General features: G+C 42.2%; 1 long non-coding RNA gene across 1 annotated transcript; it reads right to left on the bottom strand.

Annotated features, from left to right (window-relative positions):
- Positions 1-725: 725 nt before the first annotated feature.
- Positions 726-21411, bottom strand: LOC128591558 (uncharacterized). Its single transcript, XR_008381577.1, has 3 exons — positions 21386-21411; positions 20928-20998; positions 726-778 (listed from the first exon to the last, which is right to left on the bottom strand). It is a non-coding gene; the product is annotated as an uncharacterized LOC128591558 (long non-coding RNA).
- Between the last annotated feature and the right edge of the window lie 262 nt (positions 21412-21673).

Genomic DNA, 21673 nt, shown 5'->3' with positions numbered 1-21673 from the left:
AGGTAAACTAAAAATAGCTGGGACTACAAGCACCCGCTACAATGCCCAGCTATTTTTTGTTGCAGTTGTCATTGTTAGTTAGCTGGCCCGGGCTGGGTTCAAACCCACCAGCTCTGGTGTACGTGGTTGGTGCCGTAACCACTGTGCTACGGGCACCGAGCCATACCTTTTCTTTAATGAAAGACGTTGCTGTGTAGTAGACATAACTGGAAGATCATCATCAATAGAGTCATCTTCAGGCGTGTATAAGGGATCATCTGAGTCAGACTAAGCATGATAGCCATCATAAACAAGGTATGCAGGTGCACACAACAAAGAACATGGCAGATTATTTATTGTTCTACCTTTTTAATCTCCTGAGTCCTCATCAGAAACAGATGCTGTTGCGTTTTCAGGTTATTGTATCACTACAGCATTTGCTTCTATGCTGTCATCTGTCTCTGACAGGTCGGTTATTTCATGTGAACTTAAAGAGTTTGAGGTAACTTGAGACTTGTAAAATTATTTCAACTGAACAAAGGGGAAAAGATATTAGTCCTACTGGTAAAAAAAAGCCTCGCCTACTGCTCCAAAAATAGACTATCCAAAAAAGTCAAACCCATAATTAAAATAAGTAGAGAAAGCATAAAAAAAATTACTAGTATAATATGTAGTACAGTAAAGTTGTATTTACCTTTCTTTGGATGATTCTTCAAAAATTCACATCACTTTTTGATAAGTTGCCAGCATGCCAGTATCTGCAGCAGTGACTAACTCTGTGCACCACATAACACGTACCCTCAGAATGCAAATACATGTGAAAAATCAGACCTCAGGGACGACCGCGAATAGTAGGATAACTCCCATGTCACTACTCTTCTAGTAATGGAACATGAGTTATAAATGCATTACATAAGGTTTTGTTCCCTTCATCATTTTAGTTATTTGTCCTCTCTTTTAAATAATTCCAGCTATGAACTTCAACTTGCTTCCCATGGATATGTATGCCAGTCTTTAAAACTCAAACATACTCAAATATAAAGGGGATGTTTACCTCAATAATGACACAATCACACAAGCATGTAGTACACTGAGCCTCCTACAGAAGAAACAACACCTAAGTAGATGGACAAGTAACAGATAGTCTTCAAGTTTTTAATTTTTTTTTTTTTTGAGATGGAGTCTCAATAGATCATCCTTGGTAGAGTGCTGTGGCATCACAGCTCACAGCAACCTCCAATCTTGGGCTTAAGGCAGTGGTTCTCAACCTTCCTAAAACCACAACACTTTAATACAGTTCCTCATGTTGTGGTAACCCCCAACCATAAAATTATTTTTGTTGCTACTTCATGACTGTAATTTTGCTATTGTTATGAATCGTAAATATCTGATATGCAGGATGGTCTTCAGCGACCCCTGTGAAAGGGTCATTCAACCCTCAAAGGGATCACAACCCACAGGTTGAGAACTGCTGGCTTAAGGGATTCTCTTGCCCCAGTCGTCTGAGTAGCTGGGACTACTGGTGCCTGCCACAATGCCCGGCTATTTTTTGGTTACAGTTGTTATTGTTTAGCATGCCCAGGCTAGGCTTGAACCCACCAGCCTCGGTGTATGTGGCTGGTGCCCTACTCACTGATCTACAGGCACCACCCTTCCAGTTATTTGAAAGACATCTTGGTTCGGGTGCCGGCCACATATACCAGGACTGGAGGGTTCGAACCCAGCCTGGGCCTACTAAAAACAACAATGGCAATTATAACAAAAAAAATAGCTGGGGCTCAGGCCCTGTAGCTCAGAGGCTAGGGTGCCAGCCACATACACCAGAACTGTTGAGTTCGAATCCAGCTAGGGCCTGCCAAACAACAACTACAACCAAAAATAGCCAGGTGTTGTGGTGGGTGCCGATAGTCCCAGCTACTTGGGAGGCTGAGGCAAGATAATCACTTAAGCCCAAGAGTTTGAAGTTACTGTGAGCTGTGACACCACTGCACTCTACCAAGGACACATAGTGAGATTGTCAAAAAAAGAAATGAAAAAAAGGACATCTCTATAACAAATAGTGTTACCTAATGCTCTTGGGCAATCTGAGAAAACATGCTTTTCATTAAAACACACACACACAAATACATATATATCATTCCCTTTTCAAATGTAAAATTTAAACTACTTACATAACATCTAAGTACATATTCTAAGCCAAAGGAACTTTGATAGTAATATAAACTATTTGGGTCTTTTCTTTTCTTTTTGGCTTTATGAAAGACTACTTACATAACATCTAAGTACATATTCTAAGCCAAAGGAACTTTGATAGTAATATAAACTATTTGGGTCTTTTCTTTTCTTTTTGGCTTTATGAAAGACAGTATTTATCTGTTATTTTTTGAGACAAAGGCTTAGTCACCCTGGGGTTAAGTGTCATGGCTCATAGCAACCTCAAACTTGAGCTCAATCCTTCCTCTTCTCTCAGCCTCCCAAGTAGCTAGGCCTATAGGCACCCACCCCAACCCCTGGCTAATTTTTTTATTTTTAGTAGATGGGATCTCGCTTTGTTTAGGCTAGTCTTCAACTCCTGAGCTCAGGCAGTCCACCCGCCTTGTCCTCCCAGAGTGCTAGGATTATAGTCATGAACCACTGAGCCTGACCCCGTTTTCAGTTTTAATTCCAGAGTATTATAAGAATACAAACAGTTAATGTTTGTTTTTAATCATTGTAAATGATTAATGTTTGCATTTGTTAGGTAAGATCCCTGTTATAGTTGTGTCCTTAACCCAGGAGGTGTGCCATATGCCCTTACATTGTGCCCACTGAGACCATACCAATCCTCCTCCCTCTTCCCTGGCAACTTGAAATGAATATTTTTCTTGTGTGGGCCTGTATTAATTTGTCTAATTAAGTATTAGACAATTAATGACTTAGTACAAGTATTAAATACATTGGATACTTGCTTCTACATACTTGTGATACTTTTTTCTCTTTTGTTTTATGATATGTTTTTTGTTGAGTTTTTATTTTTTTATTGTTGGGAATTCATTGAGGATACAAGCTACCAGGTTACACTGATTGCATTTGTTAGGTAAAGTCCCCCCCATAACTGTGTCTTGCTCCCTTGATGTCACACACAAAGACCCCACCCCCTCTCTCCTTCCCTCTCTCTTTCCTTCTCCCACTCCCCTCCCTCCTTCCTTTCCTCTGCTCTTCCTTTCCCCCAACCCTATCCCTCCTACTCTCTCCCTTCTACCACCCCCCACCATGCACTAAGTCATTAATTGTCCTCATATCAAGATTGAGTACATAGGATTCATGCTCCTCCATTCTTGTGAAGCTTTATTTTTTTTTTTTTTTGTAGAGACAGGGTCTCACTTTTATGGCCCTCGGTAGAGTGCCATGGCCTCACACAGCTCACAGCAACCTCCAACTCCTGGGCTTAAGCGATTCTTTTGCCTCAGCCTCCCGAGTAGCTGGGACTACAGGTGCCCGCCACAACGTCCGGCTATTTTTTGGTTGCAGTTTGGCCGGGGCCGGGTTTGAACCCGTCACCCTCGGTATATGGGGCTGGCGCCTTACCGACTGAGCCACAGGCGCCGCCCTCTTGTGAAGCTTTATTAAGAATAATGTCTTCCACTTCCATCCAGGTTAATACAAAGGATGTAAAGTCCCCATCTGAAAAGTATTCCATGGTATACATATACCAAAGTTAATCCATTCCTGGGTTGGTGGGCATTTAGTCTGTTTCCAGGTTTTGGCGATTGTAAATTGAGCCATGATAAACAGTCTAGTGCAAGGGTCTTTATGGTAGAAGGATTTTTTTCCCTTTTGGCTAAATGCCCAGCAATGGGATTGCAGAATCAAATGGGAGGTCTAGCTTGAGTTCTTTGAGGGTTCTCCATATTTCCTTCCAAAAAGGTTGTATTAGTTTGCAGTCCCACCAGTAGTGTAAAAGTATTCCTTTCTCTCCACATCCATGCCAGCATCTGCAGTTTTGAGATTTTGTGATGTGGGCCATTCTCGATGGGGTTAGAGGATATCTCAGCATGGTTTTGATTTGCATTTCTCTAATAATTAGGGAAGATGAGCATTTTTTCATATGTTTGCTAGCCATGTGACTTCTTCAGAGAAGGATCTATTCATGTCTTTTGCCCATTGATATATGGGGTTGTTGGCTTTTCTCATGTGGATTAATTTGAGTTCTCTATAAATCCTAGTTATCAAGCTTTTGTCTGATTCAAAATATGCAAATATCCTTTCCCAGTGCATAGGTTGTCTATTTGCTTTGGTTGTTGTCTCCTTAGCTGTACAGAAACTTTTCAGTTTCACTAAGTCCCATTTGTTCATTTTTTTGTTGTTGAAATTGCCACTAAAGTCTTCTTCATAAAGTCTTTTCCCAGACTGATATCTTCCAGTGTTTTTCCTATGCTTTGAGGATTTTTATCGTTTCATGCCTTAAATTTATGTCTTTTATCCATTTTTTTTTTTTTTTTTTTGTAGAGACAAGAGTCTCACTTTACCACCCTTGGTAGAGTGCTGCGACGTCACAGGACTCACAGCAACCTCCAGCTCTTGGGCTTTTGCGATTCTCCTGCCTCAGCCTCCTGAGCAGCTGGGACTACAGGCGCCCACCACAACGCCCGGCTATTTTTTGGTTGCAGTTCAGCCGGGGCTAGGTTTGAACCCGCCACTCTCGGTATATGGGGCCGGCACCCTACTCACTGAGCCACAGGCGCCACCCTCTTTTATCCATCTTTTTTTTTTTTTTTTTTTTTTGTAGAGACAGAGTCTCACTTTATGGCCCTCGGTAGAGTGCCATGGCCTCACACAGCTCACAGCAACCTCCAACTCCTGGGCTTAGGCGATTCTCTTGCCTCAGCCTCCCGAGTAGCTGGGACTACAGGCGCCCGCCACAACGCCCGGCTATCTTTTATCCATCTTAATTTTAGTGAGTGGAGAAAGGTGCAGGTCCAGTTTCAGTCTTTTACATATGGATATCCAGTTCTCCCAGCATCATTTATTGAATAGGAATTAATTCCCCCAGGGTATGTTCTTATTTGGTTTATCGCAGATTAGGTGGCTATAATTTGTTGGTTACATCTCCTGGTTTTCTATTTGATTCCAAATGTCTATGTCTCTTTTTCTGCCAGTACCATGCTGTTTTGACCACTGTGGCCTTGTAGTACAGCCTAAAGTCTAGTAGGCTGATGTCCCTAGCTTTGTTTTTATTGCTAGGAACTGCCTTAGCTGTACGGGGCTTTTTCTAGTTCCATACAAGACAAAGGATTATTTTTTTCCAAGTCTTGAAAGTATGATGTTGGTATTTTATAAGCTCTTTTTTTTTTTTTTTTTTTGTGGTTTTTGGCCGGGGCTGGGTTTGAACCCGCCACCTCCGGCATATGGGACCGGCACCCTACTCACTGAGCCACAGGTGCCGCCCCGATGTTGGTATTTTAATAGGGATGTCATTGAATTGGTAGATTGCTTTGGGAAGTATGGACATTTTAACTATGTTGATTCTTTCCAGCCATGAGCATGGTATGTTCTTCCATTTGTTAATGTCCTCTGCTATTTCTTTTCTTAGAGTTTCATAATTTTCTTTACATAGGTCCTTCTACTCTTTTGTTAGGTATATTCCCAGGTATTTTATTTTCTTTGAAGCTAAGGTGAAGGGAGTTGTGTCCTTTAATTAGTCTCTCATCTTTGCTGTTATTGGCATATACAAAGGCTACTGATTTGTGGACACTGATTTTATATTCTGAGACATTACTGTATTTTTTGATGACTTCCAGAAGTCTTGTGGTTGAGTCTTTGGGGTTCTCTAGGAATAAGATCATATCATCACCAAAGAGGGAGAGTTTGACCTTCTCTCCTCCCATTTGGATCCCCTTTATTTCTTCTCTTGCCTAATTGTACTGGCTAGAACTTCCAGCCAGTACAATGTTGAATAGTAATGGCGATGGAGGACAACCTTGTCTGGTTCCAGTTCTAAGCGGGAAAGCTTTCAGTTTTACTCCATTGAGTAAAATATTAGCTGTGGGTTTGTCATAGATAGCTTCAATCAATTTAAGAAATGTGCCACCTCTGCCTATACTCTTCAGTGTTCTAATTAGAAAAGGATGCTGGATTTTATTGAATGCTTTTTCTGCATTCATTGAGAGGATCGTATGATCTTTTTGCTTCTGTTGATATGGTGAATAACGTTTATGGACTTGCATATGTTAAACCAGCCTTGCATCCCTGGGATGAAATCCACTTGGTCATGATGTATGGTTTTCTTTTTCTTTTTTTTCAGATAGAGCCTCAAGCTTTTGCCCTGGGTAGAGTGCCATGGCGTCACAGCTCACAACAATCTCCAACTCCTGGGCTCAAGTGATTCTCCTGCCTCCGCCTCCCAAGTAGCTGGGACTACAGGTGCCTGCCAAAACGGCCGACTATTTTTTGGTTGCGGCCATGATTGTTGTTTGGTGGGCCCAGGTTGGATTCAAACCCGTCAGCTCAAGTGTATGTGGGTTGCGCCTTAGTTGCTTTAGCCACAGGTGCCGAGCCTTGATGTATGACTTTTTTTATAAGCTGTAATCTATTGGCTAAGATTTTGTTGAGAATTTTTGCACCTATAATCATTAGTGAGATTGGTCTGAAGTTCTCCTTTTTAGTTGGGTCTTTTCCTGGTTTTGGTATCAGGGTGATATTTGCTTCATAGAACATGTTGGGGAAGATTCCTTCCTCCTCAATTTTTGGGACTAATTTCTGCAGTATGGGCATAAGCTCTTCTTTGAAGGTTTGATAGAATTCAGGTGTGAAGCCATCGAGACCAGGGCATTTTTTTGTTGGGAGATTTTTTTTTATTGTTTCTTTGATCTCAGTGCTTGAAATTGGTCTGTTCAGGAGATCTATTTCTTCCTAAGTCAAGGGAGAGAGTGTGATTCCAAATATTGATCCATTTATTTCACATTGTCAAATTTCTGGGCATATGGAGTTTCTGCTAGTATTCAGAGATAATCTCTTATATCTCTGTGGCATCTGTTATTTCCCCTTTATCATTTCTGATTGAGGTTATTAGAGATTTTACTTTTCTTTTTTTTTTTGTAGAGACAGTCTCACCTTATCGCCCTCGGTAGAGTGCCGTGGCGTCACACAGCTCACAGCAACCTCCAAATCCCTGGGCCCAGGTGATTCTCTTGACTCAGCCTCCCAAGTAGGTGGGACTACAGGCGCCCACCACAACGCCCGGCCATTTTTTTTTGTTGTTGTAGTTTGGCCGGGGCTGGGTTTGAACCCGCCACCCTCGGCATATGGGGCTGGCGCCCTACCTGCTGAGCCACAGGCACCGCCCGAGATTTTATTTTTCTATTCCTAGTCTGGCCAAAGGTTTATCTATTTTATTTATTTTTTCAAAAAACAAACTCCATGTGAATGATTATTTTGTTTTCAATTTCTTTAATCTCTGATTTAATTTTGGATATTTCTTTTTTTCTGTTAGGTTTAGGCTGAGATTGTTCTTTTTCCAATTCCATAAGATGGTTTGTAAGTTTGTTGATGCACTCTCTCTTTTTTGGACGTAGGCATTTTTTGGACTCCTTTTGCTGTATCCCACAGGTTTTGGTAGCTTGTGTCTTCATTGTTGTTATGCTCAAGGAAGTTGATGATTCCTTCTATTTCTTCCTGCACCCAACTGTCATTCAGCATGAAGTTGTTTAATTTCCATGACCTAGTGTGGGATTAAACATTTTTTTTGGAGTTTAATTCCACCTTTAATGCCTTGTGGTCTGAGAAGATATAAGGTAAAATTTCAGCTCTTTTGATTCTGTTGGTTTGTTTTGTGTCCTAGGATATGATCAATTTTGGATCTATGGGCTGATGAGAAGAGTGTATATTCTTTATCTTTGGGATGGAGTATTCTATATACTATCAAGCACAGTTGTTCTAGGGTCTTTTTTTTTTATTAAATCATAGCTGTGTACATTAATGTGATCATGGGGCACCATACATTAGTTTCATAGACCGTTTGACACATCTTCATCACACTGGTTAACATAGCCTTCCTGGCATTTTCTTAGTTATTGTGCTAAGACATTTAGATTCCACATTTACTAAGTTTCACATATACCCTTGTAAGATGCACCGCAGGTGTATGTTTTAGGGTCTTGTTTAAGTCCCTTGTATCTTTGTTTAATTTCTGTTTAGAGGATCTGTCCAGCTCTTTAAGAGGAGTGTTAAAGTCTCCTGTTATTATGGTGTTATAGGATATCATATTGTTCAGACTAAGTAAGGTCTGTTTCAAGAATCTAGGAGCATTTAAGTTGGGTGCATAAATATTCAGAATTGAAATGTCTTCTTGTATTCTTCCCTTGACCAATATGAAGTGACCATCTTTGTCTTTCTTTTTTTTTTTTTTTTTTTGTAGAGACAGAGTTTCACTTTATCGCCCTCGGTAGAGTGCCGTGGCCTCACACAGCTCACAGCAACCTCCAACTCCTGGGCCTAGGCGATTCTTCTGCCTCAGCCTCCCGAGTCTGCCGCAACGCCCGGCTATTTTTTTGTTGCAGTTTGGCCGGGGCGGGCTTGAACCCGCCACCCTCGGCATATGGGGCTGGCGCCCTGCTCACTGAGCCTCAGGTGCCGCCCCCCATCTTTGTCTTTCTTGACTTAGTTGCTTTAAATTGACATGTATCTGAAAATAAGATTGCAACCCCTCTTTTCTTCTGAATTTCATTTGCCTAAGAAATTATTTTCCACCCCTTAACTCTTGAGTTTTAATTTGTCTTTTAAGGCTAGGTATGTTTCCTGCAGACAGCAAATAGATGGCTTGTGTTTTAATCCAATCAGCCAATCTATGCCTCTTCAATGGGGGATGCAAGCCATTAACATTTATTGAGATAACTGATAAGTGTGGCAGCATTCTATTCATCTTATTTTGTGAAAGTCCATTGCTTAGTTTTATCTTTTGCCTTATTGTGGAAGCTAGGTTCTGTCCTTTAATGTCTTTGCATTTATTTGCTGTTGGTCCATTGTGATGGTCAGTGTGTAGAATAGGTTGAAGTATTTCCTGTAGGGCTGGTCTTGTTGTGGCAAATTTCCTTAATGTTTGTGTATCAGTAAATGATTTGATTTCTCCATCAATTTTAAAGCTTCGATTAGCAGGATATAGAATTCTGGGCTGGAAATTGTTCTATTTATGTAGATTAAAGGTAGATGACCACTGTCTTCTGGCTTGAAAAGTTTCACCAGAGAAATCTGCAGTCACCCTGATAGATTTGCCCCTATAGGTCAATAGGTGCTTACTCCTGGCAACTTGCAGAATCTTTTGTTTTGACTTTGGACAGCTTCATCAAAATGTGTCTTGGAAAAGCTCTATTAGAGTTGAGGTGACCTGGGGTCTGATATCCCTCTGAAAGGAGTGTGTCAGAATCTTTGATGATATTTGGGAAATTTTCATTTGTAATATTCTCTTGTATGGTTTCCATTCTCTAGGGCATTCTTCTTCTCTTGCTGGGATACCTCTAACTCATACCTTGTTTGAAGACATCATAAAGTTCCATGATTCTGCCAGTGAATGTTCTGCTTTCTCTCTCTTCTTTTCTGCCTCTTTAACTATCTGAGTTATCTCAAGAGCTTTGTCCTCTACCTCTGAGATTCTTTCTTCTGCATGGTCTAATCTGTTGTTGATACTTTCTATTGCATCTTTAAGTTCCCTAAGTGACTGTTTCAGTTCCTTCAGCTCTGCTATATCCTTTCTATATTCTTCATGTCATTCATCTCTTATTTGATTCAGTTTTTGGAATTCCTTTTGGTTATTTTTCACTTTATCAACAATTTCCTTCATTGTTTTCATCATCTGTATTTTAAATTCCCCTTCTGTCATTTCTAACATTTCTTTTTTTTTTTGTAGAGACAGAGTCTCACGGTACTGCCCTCGGGTAGAGTGCCGTGGCGTCAAACGGCTCACAGAAACCTCTAACTCTTGGGCTTACGCGATTCTCTTGCCTCAGCCTCCAGAGTAGCTGGGACTACAGGTGCCCGCCACAACGCCCGGCTATTTTCTAACATTTCTTTATAGGTAGAATTCCCTGCAGTAGCTATCTCCTGGTCCCTTGGGGGGGTTGCTCTGGCCTGGTTTTTCATGTTGCCAGGATTTTTCTGCTCATTCTTCCTCATGAGTGTTTTCTTTTATCTGTTTCCTTGTCCTAATTCTCCTTTCACTTCCTCTTGCTCTTTAGGTCATCGTGACACTGGACTAAGATTTTGGTACAGGACCAAAAGGATGAGAAGATTGAAGAGAAGAAGGAGAAAAAAAAAGAGAAAGGAGAGAGGTGAGTAAAAAGGAATATTGACAAAAAGATGTTAGGCACAGAAAGAGGGAGACAGGAGTAATAAAGGTGTATAGTAGGGTACCTTGACCCACCCTTAAAACCCCCCAACCTCTGGCAGTGCTGGGTTGGGTGCTTCCCTTGAGGTCAGCAGCTCTTTGTCAGCCTGAGCAGAAAAGTACCCCACCTCTACCAAATAGAGAAAGACAAAAATACTAAAAATCAAACCAAAACAAACAAACAGAAAACCTTACGGCAGTGGTTCTCATTCTTCCTAATGCCACAGTGTATTTTCATTATTAAAAAGGGGTCACGACCCACAGGTTGAGAACTGCTGCCTTACAGGATAAAATTGGGGGAAAAACCAAATAATAGGGGCAGGAACACTAGCAAAAATGAAGCTCTTATTATTAAAGAGGCCAATAATGGAAAACTACGTTTAAACTAGAAAAATGAAGAAAAATCTAGAAGGAAAATGTTGAAATTAAAAAAAAAAACAAAAAACCCTGTAGTCCCAGCTACTCGGGAGGCTGAGGCAAGAGAATCGCTTAAGCCCAGGAGTTGGAGGTTGCTGTGAGCTGTGTGAGGCCACGGCACTCTACCGAGGGCCATAAGGTGAGACTCTGTCTCCTCAAAAAAAAAAAACCAAACCAGTATATAAATCTTGCTGAATATTGTCTAGTGTCTTGGCACAGGTGATTTTCTGGGGTATGAGGTGTTAATCACAATGCTGATACAGCTGTATGAGATGGAGACTAAAGATCTCTGTTGATTTCTCAAACCCTGCTAGGTTGAGAACCTAAATCTCTCCTCAATCTGCTTAAAAGACACTTTAAACTGTTAACCTTAGCTAGGCAGAAGCTTTCCCAGGAAAGCACTGTAGCTGGTATCTATCCTGAAGTGGCTGCCCATTTACCCAGTGCGCCAAAACCAGTCTCACTCTATGTCCCTGATGGCCGAGGTTGCAAAGCAGGCTTTTTACTGCCAAACCCCGCACCCTCTACTCTTCCCCAGCTTTTCAGGCCCGGCCTTTGGCCTGCTCAGTCCACAAGATGACTCACCCAAGGTCTCTCAGTCCAAGCCTAGCTCCTTGACCCTGCAGGGGCAGATCTTCCACAATGACTACATGGGTCCATAGCTCCATTCCAGCTCCATGGCTCAATCTGGAGCCCTAGACAATGGATCCTAATATCCAGAGTGTTAGGATCATAGGCAAGTTCTCCCAAGGTAGTTCAACCAAGTACCCAAGCCCACAAAAAACAAAACAACCCACAGGAAAAGACTTTCCTATTTGCAATCTTGCTGCTGTTGATACAGAAGTGGCAGCCACAACCCAAATACAACCACTTGCCCATTCTCCACTGCTTTTGTCCTCCTCCTGGTGTTCAGAAGTCTCTCGCTGTCTGTGTCCCCAAAGGGATGTTTCTGGGCACAGCCCACAAGCCAGAGATGCCTGAAGTCTTCTCTCCCCAGTCTCAACCACACCCAGTTACAAAGAAGTTGTTACTCAGCCACCATCTTGCTAATGTGAGTTTTTAAAAACAAGCATCCATACCAGTGTGGGTGGTATGGGAGGAAAGGAGGATAGTGCGGTGGAAGGAAGTCTGCTCTATTGGTAATAAAGTTCCAAGTTCGGCTCGGCGCCTGTGGCTCGGCGCCTGCTGGCAGGTTCGAATCCAGCCCAGGCCCGCCAAACAACAATGACAGCTGCTGTCACTGTCAATGACAGTGTTGTGGCGGGCGCCTGTAGTCCCAGCTACTTGAGAGGCAGAGGCAGGAGACTCGCTTGAGCCCAGGAGTTGGAGGTTGCTGTGAGCCATGGCACTCTACCCAGGGTGACAGCTTGAGGCTCTGTCTCAAAAAAAAAAAAAAAAAGTTCCAAGTTCATCCCATCATGGATTTCATAGTCCCATAGAGACGTGTGGTCCTTAAAAATCATGTACCACTTCTTAAGTTCAATCTTGTTCCAAAGGGTGCCAGTATGGGCGACATTCAGCTTCTTAAGGTCCCCAATGGTGTCATCATTGGTGTTGCATTTAACTCGGACCTTCTTCCCTGGACAGTCATTGTAAACATCCTCGATCATCCTGGCTGGAGCTCCCGCCAGTCCTGGAGCCAGGTCCTCCCAGCTTTCCCCGAGCCTGGGCTCTTTTTTTGTTTTGAAGCAGAGTCTCATTCTGTCACCCTGGGTACAGTGCTGTGCCATCATAGCTCACAGCAATCTCACATGGGCTCAAACAATCCTCTTGCCTCAGCCTCCCAAGTAGCTGGGACTACAGGTGACTGCCATGACCCCAGCTAATTTTTTTCTATCTTTAGTAGATATGAGGTCTTGCCCTTCTTCAGGCTGATCTTGAACTCCTGAGCTCAAGCAATCCACCCACCTTGGCCTCTCAGAGTGTTAGGATCATAGGCATGAGCCACTACACCTGGCCTAATTATTATTTTTTTTAATATTAAATATTTATTTAAAGTTTCTGGAAAATGAGTTACTTTTAACTGACATACACAATAATATGAAGATCTCAATTGCTAGACATGCAGAGTGGTTAATAGGCGTGAACTTGCTCTAGCACGTATGGGCTCTATGCATGTTGCCAGACCATTATGGTTTCTCCCATAGGAAAACTTTTCTGGTTTGGCGCCCACAGCACCAACTGGCTGTAGTGCCAGCCACATACACTAAAGGTGGCAGGTTAGAACCCAGTCCAGGCAAGCTAAATAACAGCTAAAACAACTGCAACAAAAAATTCCCGGGCGTTGTGGTAGCCACTATTCTCTTGCCTCAGCCTCCCCAGTAGCTTAGCCTCTAGCTACTTGGGAGGCTGAGGCAATAGAATCACTTAAGCCCAAGAGTTTGAGGTTGCTGTGAGCTGTGATGCCACAGCTCTCTACTGAGGGTGACATAGTGAGACTCTGTCTCAAAAAAAAAAAAAAGAAAAAGAAACAAGGAAAACTTTTCTTACCAAAAGTTTCATATTAAGTCCTCCTTTACATCTCCTTATGGTACGTCGAAAACACCTTGGGCAGTACCTGTGGCTCAAGGAGTAGGGCACCGGCCCCATATACTGAGGTGGCAGGTTCAAATCCAGCCCAAAAAAAACTGCAATAAAAAGAAAAAAGAAAACACCCATACACTGACAGATGCTTCCTTCTGTGCCAAATTTTGAGAACCTTCTCTAGGTTCAATGCAACTAAATACTATTAAGAACTTACATTCTTACCAGCTCTACTGTGGGCCTTTCCTCCAACTGGCCTGTTACACCAGGATATCAAATCTCAAGAGATAGGTGACTTTCCAAAAGTCGCCTTACCTAAAAGTTACACCCCAGGCTCCTTGTTCAGAGCTACTCATACATGATGGAACTTGAGATATTACCTAACCCATTTCTTCATCTGTAAAATGGGAGAATAGAATATACCAAATTTGTGAGAATTAAACGAAAAAATTAACATGAAACATGTTACACTGTCCTGTCACCACCAGCGTTGTCTCACTGCTTTAACTCTTGTGCCAGTGCATAGACACATGGTTACTGTAAGTTAGTAAAAATAGAGAGGGTGCCAAAAAAAGTATACACATTTTAAGAAAAGCAAAAACTACTAAAATTATAATACTGCATATGTACTGATCACAAAAGATAAATAAAAGTCACATTTGACTTCCGTAATTATAAGAGGTACTCAAAGTAGTTATCATCAATGTCCAGACACTTCTGATTATAGAGAACTACTGCCTGAGCAATGTTGACCAAAGTGTCCACTTGTATCACTGCACATGCCCTTTCAATTTCTTCCTGAAGTTCCACCAGTGTAGCTGGTTTTCTATGGTACACAGCATCAAGTAAGGTCCTCCATAGATAGAAGTCAGAGGTGTTAAGTCAGGAGACCGTGGGGGAAACTCAACCACACCTCTTCACCCTATCCATTGTCCTGGCAAGTTCTCCTCAAGCTAAATACTCTCATGTCTTGGTGGAAGTGCAGAGGGGCATCATCTTGTTGGAAGTAAAATGGATCGTCCCCAAAAAGTGTTCAAATTTCAGGTAAAATGGATGTGCATAGCATGTCTAGGTACACTTGACCAGTAACAGGACCTTCGAAAAAGAATGGTCCAATTAGTCCCCTTAGTGACAGCCCACACCAGATATTGAGGACCAGTAAATGGACATCTTTTTCCATATGTGGATTTTCTGGAACCTAATACACACAATTATGTTGGTTCACTATTCCGTTCAATTTGAACTGTGCTTCATCATAACAAAGCATTTTCCCCACAAACTCCTCATCCACTTATACCATGTTTTGGATCCATTTATAATATCTCAGCCTTTGATCAGGGTTGCCTTCATTCAGTGAATGTAATAATCTAGGGATGAAAACTTCCCCCTTTGCTATTTTAAGAATGCATCATGGTAGCCCATGCCTGTAATCCTAGCATGCTGGGAGGCCAAGGGAGCGGCCTCAAGATTGCTTGAGCTCATGGGTTCAAGACCACCCTGAGCAAAAAGCAAGACTGCAAGACCCCAAGACCCCAAAAACTGAGGCAAGAGGATCACTTGAGCCCAAGAGTTGTAGGTTGCTGTGAGCTATGATGCCATAGCACACTACCCAGGGCAATAGCTTAAGACTCTGTCTCAGGGTGGTGCCTGTGGCTCAGTGAGTAGGGTGCCAGCCCCATATACTGAGGGTGGCGGGTTCGAACCCAGCCCTGGCCAAATCGCAAAGAAAAATATCTGGGCCTTGTGGCGGGCACCTGTAGTCCCAGCTACTCAGGAGGCTGAGGCAAGAGAATCACCTAAGCCCAAGAGCTGGAGGTTGCTATGAGCTATGACACTGTGCCACTCTACCAAGGGCGATAAAGTAAGACTGTCTCTTAAAAAAAAAAGAATGTGTTGTATGCTTGTTCTGCCAATTCTGGTCTCAAATGCACATTGTTTGGTAAATTTCTGTAGTAAACATGTAAACTATTCCAATACCATAGCAGAAACAACAGGACTTGTTGCTGTTTGAGGTCTCCCAAATCTTCCCTTTTGCATATCACACATAGTACCATGCATCTCAAACTTATCTTGAATCCATGTAATTGTTAGGCGTGTTGGAGGATCTGTTATATATTCAATCCTCCACTATCATTGCACTTTCACAATGTTCTTGAATTTCAAATACTACTTCAAAATGGCCTGGGGCTCCTGGAATGACAACCATAATTCTGCCATTTTCTTTGACTGTCCTGCCTGTCACATGGTAACTGATGCTAACAATCATTTGATTAACACCATCTTTTGAGTGAATGTCATAGTACACATTGCTACCATAATTACATTCAACCTTGGAAAGGTAGAGGTACTATATATAACATCTCTTAAAATATGTGTACATTTTTTTGACATCCCCTATTTGACTTTATTACTAGAGGCACTTTCTTATTGTAACTATACAGAGTATAAGTTAGTTGAAATACCAGCACCAGAGCATCCCAGCTTCAATGGCTTGTGCCTGTAGTTTTCAACTTGTGCTTAGAACTGATGCCTCTGCACCTCCACGGATGCTGGAGACAAACTCCTAGAGTCTAAGGTCTGCTGGAGTTGGGCTCTTGCTGCTACAGGCCATTTAGGCCTGAAACCCACTACATAGTTGCAGCAGATTAGTCCACCCAACTGCATAGGACAAAGCTTAGCCTCATTCTTTTTTTTTTTTTTTTTGGTAGAGACAAAGTCTTACTTTATTGCCCTCAGTAGAGTGCCATGGCATCACACTGCTCACAGCAACCTCCAACTCCTGGGCTTAGGCGATTCTCTTGCCTCAGCCTCCCGAGTAGCTGGGACTACAGGTGCCTGCCACAACGCCTGGCTATTTTTTTTGTTGTTGCAGTTTGGCCAGGGCCAGGATATGGACCCGCCACCCTTGGTATATGGGGCTGGCATCCTACCCACTGAGCCACAGGCGCTGCCCCTCAGCCTCATTCTTGTAAGACTTTGTTAAAGAGAATTTTCTCCAACTTTATCCAGGTTAATTCAAAAATGTAAAGTCTCTATTTTTTATTTTTTTTGGCAGTTTTTGGCCAGGGCTGGGCTTGAACTCACCACCCCCAAAATATGGGGCTGGTGCCCTATTCCTTGAGCCAGAGGTGCTGCCCACGTATCTTTTTATGGCTGAATAGTATTCCATGGTATACATATACCATGGTTTATTAATCCCTGAATGAGTTAATGAGCACCTGGGTTTATTCCACATTGTGGTGATTTTAAATTGAGCTGTGCTAAACAATCTAGTACAAACATCCTTATAATAAAATGATTTTTTTTCCTTCTGGGTAGATATCTAGTAATAGGATTATAGGATCAAATGGAAGGTTTATTTTGAGTTCTTTAAAGATTTTCCATATTTCTTTTTTTTATTATTTTTTATTTTTTTGAGACAGAGCCTCAAGCTGTTGCCCTGGGTAGAATGCTATGGCATCACAGGTCACAGCAACCTCCAACTCCTGTGCTTAAGCGATTCTCTTGCCTCAGTCTCCCAAGTAGCTGGGATCACAGGCGCCCGCCACAACACCTGGCTATTTTTTTGGTTGCAGCCGTCACTGTTGTTTGGCGGGCCCGGGCTGGATTCGAACTCGCCAGCTCGGGTGTATGTGTCTGGTGCCTTAGTCATTTGAGCTACAGGCACTGAGCCGATTCTCCATATTTCTTCCTTTTTTTTTTTTAGAGACAAGAGTCTTACTTTGTCACCCTCAGTAGAGTGCCGTAGCGTCACAGCTCACAGCAACCTCCAGCTCTTAAGCTTAGGCGCTTCTCTTGCCTCAGCCTCCTGAGTAGCTGGGACTACAGGCACCCACCACAACACTCAGCTATTTTTTTGTTGCAGTTTGGCCGGGGCTGGGTTCGAACCCACCACCCTCGGTATATGGGGCCAGCGCCCTACTCACTGAACCACAGGTGCCGCCCCAGGATTCTCCATATTTCTTTCCAAAGACACTGTATTAGTTTGTAATCCCATCAGCAGTGTAAAAGTGTTCTCTTCTCTTCTCTCCTTATCTGCATCAGCATCTGCAGCTTTGGGATAAACTATTTGTTTATATGCTGATATAACCAAACATATTATTATTGTGGGTTTTTTTCTGAGACAGATATCTTCCTCTGTTGCCCAGTCTAGAGTGCTATGGCATCACCCAAGCTCACAGCAATCTCAAACTCCTTGGCTCAAGCAATCTTTCTATCTCAGACTTCCAAGTAACAGGGACTACACCACTGTGCCCAACCTTCAAACACATTATTAATAAAATAAAAAGAAACTCTTTGGGAGGCCAAGGTGGGGATTGCTTGAGCTCAGGAGTTTAAGACCAGCCTGAGCAAGAGCAAGACCCCATCTCTACTACAAACAGAAAAACAAGCCAGACATAGTGGCACACGCCTACAAGCTCAGTTACTTCGGAAGCTGAGGCAAGAGGACTACTCAAACCCAGAGAGTTTGAGATTGCTGTGAGCTAAGACACCATGGCATTCTACTCAGGGTGCCAGAGTAAGTTTGTCTCAAAAAAAAAGAAAGAAAACAAACTCCAATAGTTCAGGATAGCAAAGGGCAATTATTTTTACTCATGGAACCATTTCCTGAGATAGCTAAAGTAATGGGCTACATACATATATTGTAATGTAGTTTGCATAATCACTGCTCAGAATAGCTCTCTGTGCCACCCCTTTTGGGCCAAAGAGAATAATGAACTAGGCTAGAGAGAAAAAACACAAGACAGCTCTGTAAGCCTTCTGAAATCATGTAGGATTTATATCTGCAATCTATAATCTAGAATTATAGATAGATTTTCTCTCCTCTGTCTTAATTACAAGCATTTCATATTCTTTTTTTTTTTTATTGCCCTTCGGTAGAGTACTGTGGCATCACAGCTCACAGCAACCTCCAACTCCTGGGCTTAAGCCATTCTCTTGCCTCAGCCTCCCGAGTAACTGGGACTACAGGCGCCCACCACAACGCCCAGCTATTTTTTTGTTGCAGTTTGGCCAGGGCTGGGTTTGAACCTGCCACCTTCAGTATATGGGGCCGGCACCCTATCCACTGAGCCACAGGTGCCGCCCATTTCATATTCTCTTTGAGAAAAAAAGAACAGTGCTATAGGTTTGTTTTTTTGTTTTGTTTTGTTTTTTCAGACAGAGCCTCAAGCTGTTGCCCTGGTGTAGAATGCCATCCTCTTGCCTCGGTTTTTCTATTTTTAGTAGAGAGAGGGTCTTGCTTTTGCTTGGGCTGGTCTCAAAACTCATGAGCTCAAGCAAGCCATCCACCCACCTTGGCCTCCCAGAGTGCTAGGATTACAGGTGTGAGCCACCACGCCTAGCCTGTGCTATAGGTTTTATAACTCTCTTCAGAAAAGTGTCAGGGAAGAAAGAAACTATTCAATGGTAAGAGTATACAAAAAGTAATTTGAAATTCCTTTTTTTTTTTTTGAGACAGAGTTTTACTCTATTGCCCTGGGTAGAGTGCCGTGGTGTCATAGCTCACAGCATCCTCAAACTCTTAGGCTCTTGCTTCAGCCTTTAGACTAGCTGGAACTGCAAGTGCCCAGCTATTTTTATTTTGTTTTATTTGTTTATTTTATTTTTTTTTTATTAAATCATAAACACATAGATCTGCCCAGCTATTTTTAGTAGAGCCAGGGGTCTTGCTCTTGTTTAAGCTGGTCTTCAACTCCCGAGCTCAAGTCTTCCACTAAGCCTCAGCCTCAGAGTGCTAGAATTATAGGCATGAGCCACCATGCCAGCCTAGAAATCCTTATATGTCCACGACATCTAGGGTACACCCACCAAATTAGCAATGACAGGCTTAATATGGAATGGTAGACACCAGTATAAGTACCTTGGTGGAGTTGCAGAGGGGGCAATATTTCCATGAGCCTTGTCAACAGGTGGAATGGCTCTTATTGCCACAATACAAACAAATAGCATTATACAACTGACCATACATCTTTTTTTTCAGATTAATATAATGGCATAAATGATTAAGTTATACTGTTTGCATTTGTTAGGTAAAGTTCAAGTTTAGTTGAGCCCTTTAAAGGGGGTGGGGGAGTGAAGTGTGCACTGTATAATGAACACACATCTTAACATTGTCTTGATTTTGCTCCTTGCTATTTCTTTTATTTTCTTGTATCTATGCTAGAAGAACTTCTTGCTATTTCAATAGCAATCGCCCCAACTGAGGTAAGGGTCCAGATGTTAGACCATGTGTAATTTTCATGGGCCCATGGGCCTAATGCTAGATACAGAGTTCTCACTCAGTTAATATTAATACACAGAACTGAAATGACACCTTTTTTTTATTATTATTGAGACAGAGTCTCACTCTGTTGCCCCATGCAATAGTGCTATGGCATCAGCCTAGCTCACAGCAACCTCAAACTCCAAGTTCAAGTGATCCTCCTCACTAGCAGAGACTATAGGCACCCAATACCACACCCAACTAATTTTTCTATTTTTAGTAGAGACGGGGTCTTGCTCTTTCTCAGGGTGGTCTTAAGCTTCTGAACTCAAGCAATCCTCCCACCTCAGTTTTCCAGAGTGCTAGGATTACAGGCATGAACCACCAGGCCCAGCCAAGAAAGCTCCTTCTTAAAAAAACAAGAGGTAATTGGGCAGTCCCCATAGCTCAATGGGTAGGGTGCCAGCCACATACACCAAGGCTGGCGGGTTCAAACCCAGCCCAGGCATGCTAAACAGCAATGATAACTGCAACAAAAAAATAGCCGGGCATTGTGGCAGGGGCCTGTAGTCCCAGCTGTTTGGGAGGCTGAGGCAAGACAATTGCTTAAGCCCAAGAGTTGGAGGTTGCTGTAAGCAGTGATGCTGTGGTACTCTACCAAGGGCAACATAGTGAGACTATGTTTCAAAAAGAAAAAAAAGAGAGGCTGGGTGCCTGTGGCTCAAGCAGTTAAGGTGCCAGCCACATACACCTGAGCTGGCGGGTTCAGATCCAGCCCGGGCCCACCAAACAACAATGACAGCTGCAACCAAAAACAAATAGTCGGGCATTGTGGCAGGCGCCTGTAGTCCCAGCTACTTGGGAGGCTGAGGCAAGAGAATCACTTGAGCCCAGGAGTTGGAGGTTGCTGTGAGCTGTGATATGACAGCGCTCTACCCAGGGCAAAAGCTTGAGGCTCTGTCTCAAAAAAAAAAAGAAAGAAAAGAAAAAAAACAGAGGTACCCTATACAGCCTCTTCTCCTTGTTTTCCTCTCCTCTGTCCTTACTGCACCTTCCCATATTTGTTTTCTTTTCCCTTTTGCCCATTTTCTAATTATAAAAATGATGGTTGAGATGGGAGGATCATTTGAACTCAGGAGTTCAAGACCAGCCTGAGCAAGAACAAGAACACCCCTCAACACCACTAAAAACAGAAATTAGACAGCTGTTGTGGTGTGTGTACCTACAGTCACAGCTACTCGGGAAGCTGAGCCAGGAGGATTGGGAGGATTACTTGAACACAGAAGTTTGAGGTTGCTGTAAGCTAGGCTAATGTCAGGGCTCTGTAGCCTGGGCAACAGAGACTCTATCTCAAAAAAAAAAAAGTGTGAAGGGGACTTCTTTCTAAACAATCAGTGAAACCATAAGATTCTCTTAAATATCAGAAAATATAACCAAAAGACTTACCCAGAGCCTGAGGGAATACTAAGCATGTCTTTGATATTCCAAACATTAAAATTCATTTCTTATGATCATCCCTATTTGAAAGAAAAGAGGAATATTAATAAAAAAAAGTTAACAGTATAATTTTTTCCCAAGATTATTAGTGATTATTATATGTAGGTGAGGACATTTCAGCAGTTACATTTACATTAATTTGGTGAAAATTTCTATTACCTATGTGCCAGAAATAGTTATTTTCTACTGCTAAATTGAAGAGAAATTACCATCCATTTTAATACCAGGGAAAGAACCAAAGTCATCTGTGAAACAGTAAATTTGCCTTACATCTTCTTCTCTTTTGCCCTTTTCTTTTTTTTTTTTCTTTTGCCCTTTTCTATTAACACTTTATAATCTGCTTTTAGGAAAGGATCAATTAATCCCATCTTTCATTGCCTGGGCCAATGAATGACTTAATCTATTACCTCTTCCAAGAAGACCAGTTCTTCCTAGGCCACAGGATACTGGAATGCAAAGTCAGCTGTGGAATTTGGGCAATACAGAAACTATTCAGGAAGGAAGTACTTTGGACAAAAGTGTCTTCTCATACCTCTCACATAAGCAGTTGGCTACTCTGATCACTGACAACCCAATATGCCATATACTACATTTCATTATGATGGTCATATAGCTTACATTTTAGAAACAAACTCAACTTTCAAATTTTGTCTCCTTGATCTCACAAGAACATTCATTTTTATGAGATTAATATT

This window comes from Nycticebus coucang, chromosome 8 (genome assembly GCF_027406575.1).
Source record: "Nycticebus coucang isolate mNycCou1 chromosome 8, mNycCou1.pri, whole genome shotgun sequence".
Lineage (NCBI taxonomy): Eukaryota > Metazoa > Chordata > Mammalia > Primates > Lorisidae > Nycticebus > Nycticebus coucang.
Note: the sequence above shows the minus strand (reverse complement) of the source record. Positions and strands in the feature narration are given on the sequence as shown.